This window comes from Neopsephotus bourkii, unplaced genomic scaffold (assembly GCF_033783945.1).
Source record: "Neopsephotus bourkii isolate Nb327-2 ecotype Australia unplaced genomic scaffold, CSIRO-AGI_Nbou_v1 NB_1765, whole genome shotgun sequence".
Taxonomy (NCBI): domain Eukaryota; kingdom Metazoa; phylum Chordata; class Aves; order Psittaciformes; family Psittacidae; genus Neopsephotus; species Neopsephotus bourkii.
Genome location: NW_026902239.1, coordinates 6,270,828 through 6,276,853, shown reverse-complemented (window position 1 = coordinate 6,276,853; position 6,026 = coordinate 6,270,828).

Here is a 6,026-nt window from a genome sequence, read left to right as displayed (position 1 = left end):
CAAAATAACCCTTTAGCCTTTTCATGCAGAGCTGTGTTTGCAAATGGATGAATCACAAACTTCATGCTTCTTTTATTATTTTTTTTTCTTTTTAGAAGTAATTTCTACTGGAAGTCCAGAGTTGCAGTTTAGCCACAGAGTTTATGGATATTTTGTGTCTGGGGGAAATGAGAAACTTGAGGTCTAACTTCTACTGTCCTGGCAAATGCTTGGCTCGCAGGGCACTTGCGTGTTTTCAGGTGCCATTCCATCATAAAATTAGAACTGTAGGGGTTAAAAATAAAAATAATCTCACTCCAGTGTCTGCCAGAAGAAACAAACTAGATTTTCCACTTTACTGGGAAGAGCCACACTGAGATCAAGGCTACAACTGGTTGAGAAGTTCATGGAAGTTACTGAATTGATGATGTCAAATTGCTCCATCACAGAATGCCTTTGACACCAAGTGAATAAAACGTTTGTTCCCAGCCTAGAACTACTGACTTGCATAGCAATCATGTAGCCAACCTAAATGACCTTATTTGCAGAATGAAAGCCGACACAATGGGGTAGGCAGAACTTAAAGCAGAGCTGGTTCTGCCTGTACGGACTGCCAGTGAGCGCTGGAGCAGGGGAAAAGGCGCCAGTAGGAAAAGCAAGACCTGAATAAACTGTGCAAAGAGCTGCTTTGAAAAACCCTGCCTCCTCTCTGGGTGAGTTCATGTGGGGAAGGCAGGGAAGATGCGGAAGGGGGCGAGCCTGAGTCCTGGAAAGGGACCTGGGTTTCTTTGCCACTCCGAGGGTAGCAACACCTGAGAGGTGGATTGTGTTGCTGGTTGCCTTCTCTGTGCTGGTTTGTGCACTTCCCACACCTGTGGATCAGATACACACCCCCTTGCAAAAACACTGTTTGCCTCTCCTGTTAACTTTCTGCAAAGAAAAACTGTAAGCAGTGCTTTCCAGACACGGCATCAAAGGGACAGGGATACTATGTGGTTAAACAGAACCACCCAGCAGCAGCTGACAGGGACTCAGTCTTTACAGACAGTCTGCTCCAAACAAAGCTTATGGAAATCCTATTGAAACAGCCGATCTTCCCAGGTACCTGCTCATTTTAGTTTAGCGTAATGAGCATCCATGAAAATATCTTACACATCCTACAGAATCAGAACAATATTTTTCCCGAATAAATCCCAAATAGCATATAATTCACTGCCCTTGGTTCATACAGCACTGAAAGCATATCCATCTATTTCAAAATATATTTTATATTTCAAATATCTTTAATAAAATCTATACTCCCTAAAGCAAGCTAGAAGAAGGTGTTTTCTACCCTTAATTGAAACATCCAGATACCAAAACCGTAGGAGAAGCTTCCACAAAAGGCATGCCAAAGAAATTCTTCACTCATCTCAAGGCATCAAAGAATTTAACAAGAGCCAGTGTAATACTCATCTACAAAACAGCTATGAAGAGATACCCAAATGGCTCTCTCCAATAATCCAGCTGTATTTTCTCAATGTAGTTTCAGATTGTTCAGGTGTTCACACACTTGACTCTATTCCTACTTCCAACCAGATAAGCTTAAACAGCTACCACATCCCACCCCAGGATGCGATAGCTGACCAGGCTGCCAAAGAGCTCTTTCCCTGACTCAAACACAGCCATCAAAGAGAGAGGCATGCAATAGATTGTATTTAAGAGTATAATCTTTTAATGCTTCTGCCATTAAGACTTGAAAGTTAATGATGTCTAATGCTTCTGTCTGCTGAGGTGCAGGGACTGCAGTAGAAGGAGGGCGGCTTATTGCTGCAGACCTCTTCCCTTACAGCTTCGAGGCTTCCAGTTCCCTGCTTGGGAATTTACTAACTAGTTTATAAAGTAACTGAAACAATGCAGATCAGGGACAAATTCTTCATGTTGCTTCCTTATTTGAAGTCCTCTTTTTATTATATTAAATAATGATTAGCTGAAGACATCAAAACTTGGTTTTGTCATCTTACAAAAACAGTTTAAAACTACTTTTTAATAAGCATTTATAATCCTCCAAGCTTCTTCAGCCTAATTCTCCTTGACAACACAGTGGCTAGTCTCCAAGATTATATTTGTTCTTTTGTCTGTTTGAAGAAGAGCTGTCAGGAACAGCATGTCAGACAATGATGCTTCTCCTTATTTCAGTGATACTCTCTGGCAGAGAGGTACTTGAAGAGCATGAGATATGAAGGTCCAACTCCTCCCTTGTGCTGAGCTATGAGAACCCAATTTTGGGTTTTCAGTTCTCTCTACAGAGAGAGCGTCTGGGCGTTATGTGAAGGAGTTGAGGGTGGGTGGGAGGGAGGAAACATGGCAAGGATGGCAGAGAATATTTTTATCTACCCTCCCTGCAAGTTTCTGGCTGATGTTCTCCTTCAGAGCAGAAAAGAACCTCTCCCTGTTCCTGCTTACCTCCTCCAGACGAAGGTCCATCCAGTGGGCAGGGCTCGGGAGCAGCTGAAGCTCAGTCGCTATGGAACTTGTTGTGCATCTTCAGCATAGTTGAGCCCTCCCTCCGAAGCTGCAAGCTTGGCAGTTACTGTCATAGCTTCAGTAGCTATCTCCCTTTTTGAGTAAAGGTGGGAAGGTTTTATTATCATTTATACCATATTTGTCTGGATTATGCAGTGTGCCTGTTCCTTTCACCCTTCCTACCTCCTTACTACCTTTTAATCTAGGTCATGTTTTGTCTTATACCAGAAAATCTATTTTATCAGCTATAGCAAGGAAGTGCTGTGGTCATGGACAGAAATACAATTATTAAAGGGCAGATACTTATTGTGAATATTTCTTCCTTAGAATATTCCTGCACATATAAAATTATAGAATAATTTGGGTTGGAAGGGGCCTCTAAAGTCATCCAGTCCAACCTCCCTGTAATGAGCAGAGGGACATCTTCAACTACACCAGGTTACTGAGAGCCCTATCCAACCTGACCTTGAATGCTTCCAGGGGCATCTACCACCTTTCCAGGCAACATATCCCAGTGTTTCACCACCCTCACCGTACAAAATTTCTTCCTTATATCTGGTATAAATCTATCCTCTTTTAGTTTAAAACTTGCCCCTTGTCCTACCACAACAGGCCCTGCTAAAAAACTTGTCCCCACCTTTCCCATAGGCCCCCTTTAGGTACTAGAAGGCTGCTCTAAGGTCTCACCAGAGCCTTCTCTTCAACAACTCCAACTCTCTCAGCCTGTCGCATCGAAGAGGTGCTCCAGCCCTTTATCATTGTGGCCCTCCTCTGGATGTGCTCCATATCAAGAAGCGTGACACATTCCCTTACCCCAGGTACCTTTTGGAATAGTTTCTGATATTTGGAATAGGAGCAAACCAGATCACTGCAGCTGTGCTCAAGCCTAGACTTTCAAAATAACCAACGGGAAAAGGAAAAAATAAGTAGTATAAATAACAAATTATTACATGTTTGGTGCTTTTGTGATATGCTACTTGAGGGAATATAGCATCCCTTTTGAAAATGAACATTTTGTTATTTTTTCTGGTTATTTATGAGTTCCTTACTGCTGTGCAAAACACTTCGCTTCCCTTATCATTGAGTATGTTCAGGACTTACAAAGAACTAAATAAATGTCTTGTTATCTGCATTGTTAAAGCTACAGAAACATCTGCAGATTCAGGGGCACCACTGAAGACACGTACAAGGACAAAGATGTCTGAAAGCTGATTGCTTTCAGGTATTTATTCTCGCAATTCTTGTTGCAACAGCATACAGGTTGCAAAGCATAACAGCTCTGCAGGTGGGCACCTCATCAGAGAGTAATTACTCCTCACTCCACAACAGCTTTGGGTGAGAGATTTGGACTTAATTGCAAATTGAAAAGGAAAGCTGCATGGTATGTACTTGAGCACCACTTTGATCCGTAGGCATCATAAGAAAGTCATCAACTGTTGATATCCAGCAGCAAAGAGATCCGTGTTGTTTCCTGCATCACTAACCTTCTGCTCCTGAAAGCATCAAATGGGTTCAACCAAAACTAAACAAAAGCAGAGCAAGTAATCTCTTCCAAATGTGATACCCGGCAACACAAACAGTCATCGAAACATCCCAAACCAGTCATCACCTATAGTGGCAACTTGATCTTTCAAACTTTGCTAACAGATTATGACATTATCTCCCTCCCCTCAGCTTTTGACCCCTTACTTCCCAAGATTAGTATTTTTTCAGGGTTTCAAAATGCTTTTGATGGCCCGAATCTAGCCCATACCTCTGACATCAAACGTATTTGCCGACTATATGCACACAATGTGTGTGTATGACTTCAGGCAGCTCTTGGGTATGAGGTTAGTTTGGGGATATTGTACACCCTGCTGATTATCAAGAGCAATTTCCAAAGAGGGGAGATGCAAGGAGGGGGAGGATGAGGGGAGACTTTAAAAAGCTGTCTGCCCCTGTGATTTTCAGCTCTTTGAAAAAGCAGGAAAGAATAGAAAAGCACCCCTGATGTGTGGTTAACTACAAAGGAACTATTCTTACCAGGTTCCTTCAGTAAAATGAAGGGTGCTTTGACTGCATTTTTTGGCCTTGCTAATCTGACAGACATTGATGGATAATTTGGAACAGCCAAAATCTTTGCTCCAAAAGCACTGACTCATACATGTTACATCCAGATGTTTCACTTGGTTCTTAACAGGTATCAAAGCTTTCTTTAAATACTTCAAAATTGTATTTTATATGTTCAAGAATGTATGCATGCAGGGGAGGGAAAAGATAAGAGAGGAACTCCATAAAAGCAGCTTAAAAAGAATTACTTATGCCCTCCAACACGGACACTTTAAATACTCCACCCATCCCCCTACCCCCAAAACAACTTGTTTCTGCCTAATCAAGTTAGAAAATTAATAGCACCATGATTCTTAATAAGCAATTAGGGCATTGAAGTCTACAGGTAGAGGAGCTTGTATGTGTCAACACTGCTATGCTGACTGCCCTCACCCCTGCCTCACAGGAGCAGCCCAACCTGCTGGACCCAGCCAGTCCCCCACTGGTTGCCCAAGAAGGGATCTCCCCAGGAGTTTAACAGCTGGCCCATCATCTCTTCCAGAGGAAAAGGGCTCCAAAAATCCTCCCCTGGGATTCAAGAAAGGAAGAAATCTTTCATCTGAGAGCACACGGGGGAGGCACCCCTATGCCATAAGCAGTAGATCATGAACGAAAGTGAGCAATGCATGCACCATGGCTCTTGGCAGTGCTCTTCTCCCCAGCAGTGCCTAAGCCACTACCATCAGAGAGTAGCTGAACAGGCACATGACTCTGAAAATATAGAGCCAACTCACGTGGGAAGTAAAGACAAGCAGAGAAATCAGACACAGAAGAAGAAGAACAGAAGGCAGCAGGTTTCATCAGGATTTGGGAAATGCAGTGCTGTGCAACTTGCAGAATTTCTGAGTTATTCAAAACAGTTGCCTCAGCCTCATTCTCACCAGCCAGCTCCTGATGGAGGGAGCTTTATGTACTGGCTATTCTGCTTTGCAGTCACTGCAGGATAAACTCAGTAAGGCAGGTATTCATCCCTTTTTAAGGTAAATAAGCAATCAGTAAATACACCATTTCATCCCAAGATGAGCAGTATTCTTCAAATCGGTAAGCCTTCTAGTAGGGAACCCTCCCAGTAGAAAACCAACCAAGCAGACACATTGCAATGCATACAAAATGTGACAAGTATCAAGCCTAGCCAGAATTTCCAATCTGCCAGGAGTCAAAGCTGAAGACCTGCTGTTGAAGTGCTGCTTTTCCTTCTCCAGCAGGTCAGTGTAATCAGTCAGACAGAAGCAGGTATGAGATATTGCAACAGTTAAGTTATCACCTGAGCAAATAGGACCAGGCCATTCCCTTGTGCCTGTTGACAATATTGTGAAGAGCTTGTTAAACATTAAAGCTGGGAAACTTCCAAAGACAGTTTTAGACAGTTCACTGGTGAGAAAGCTACTCAGCCAAAATACTGACTGCTCTTCTAGATTAGACTAGTGTAATCTGGAAACAAAAAAAGGCATTAG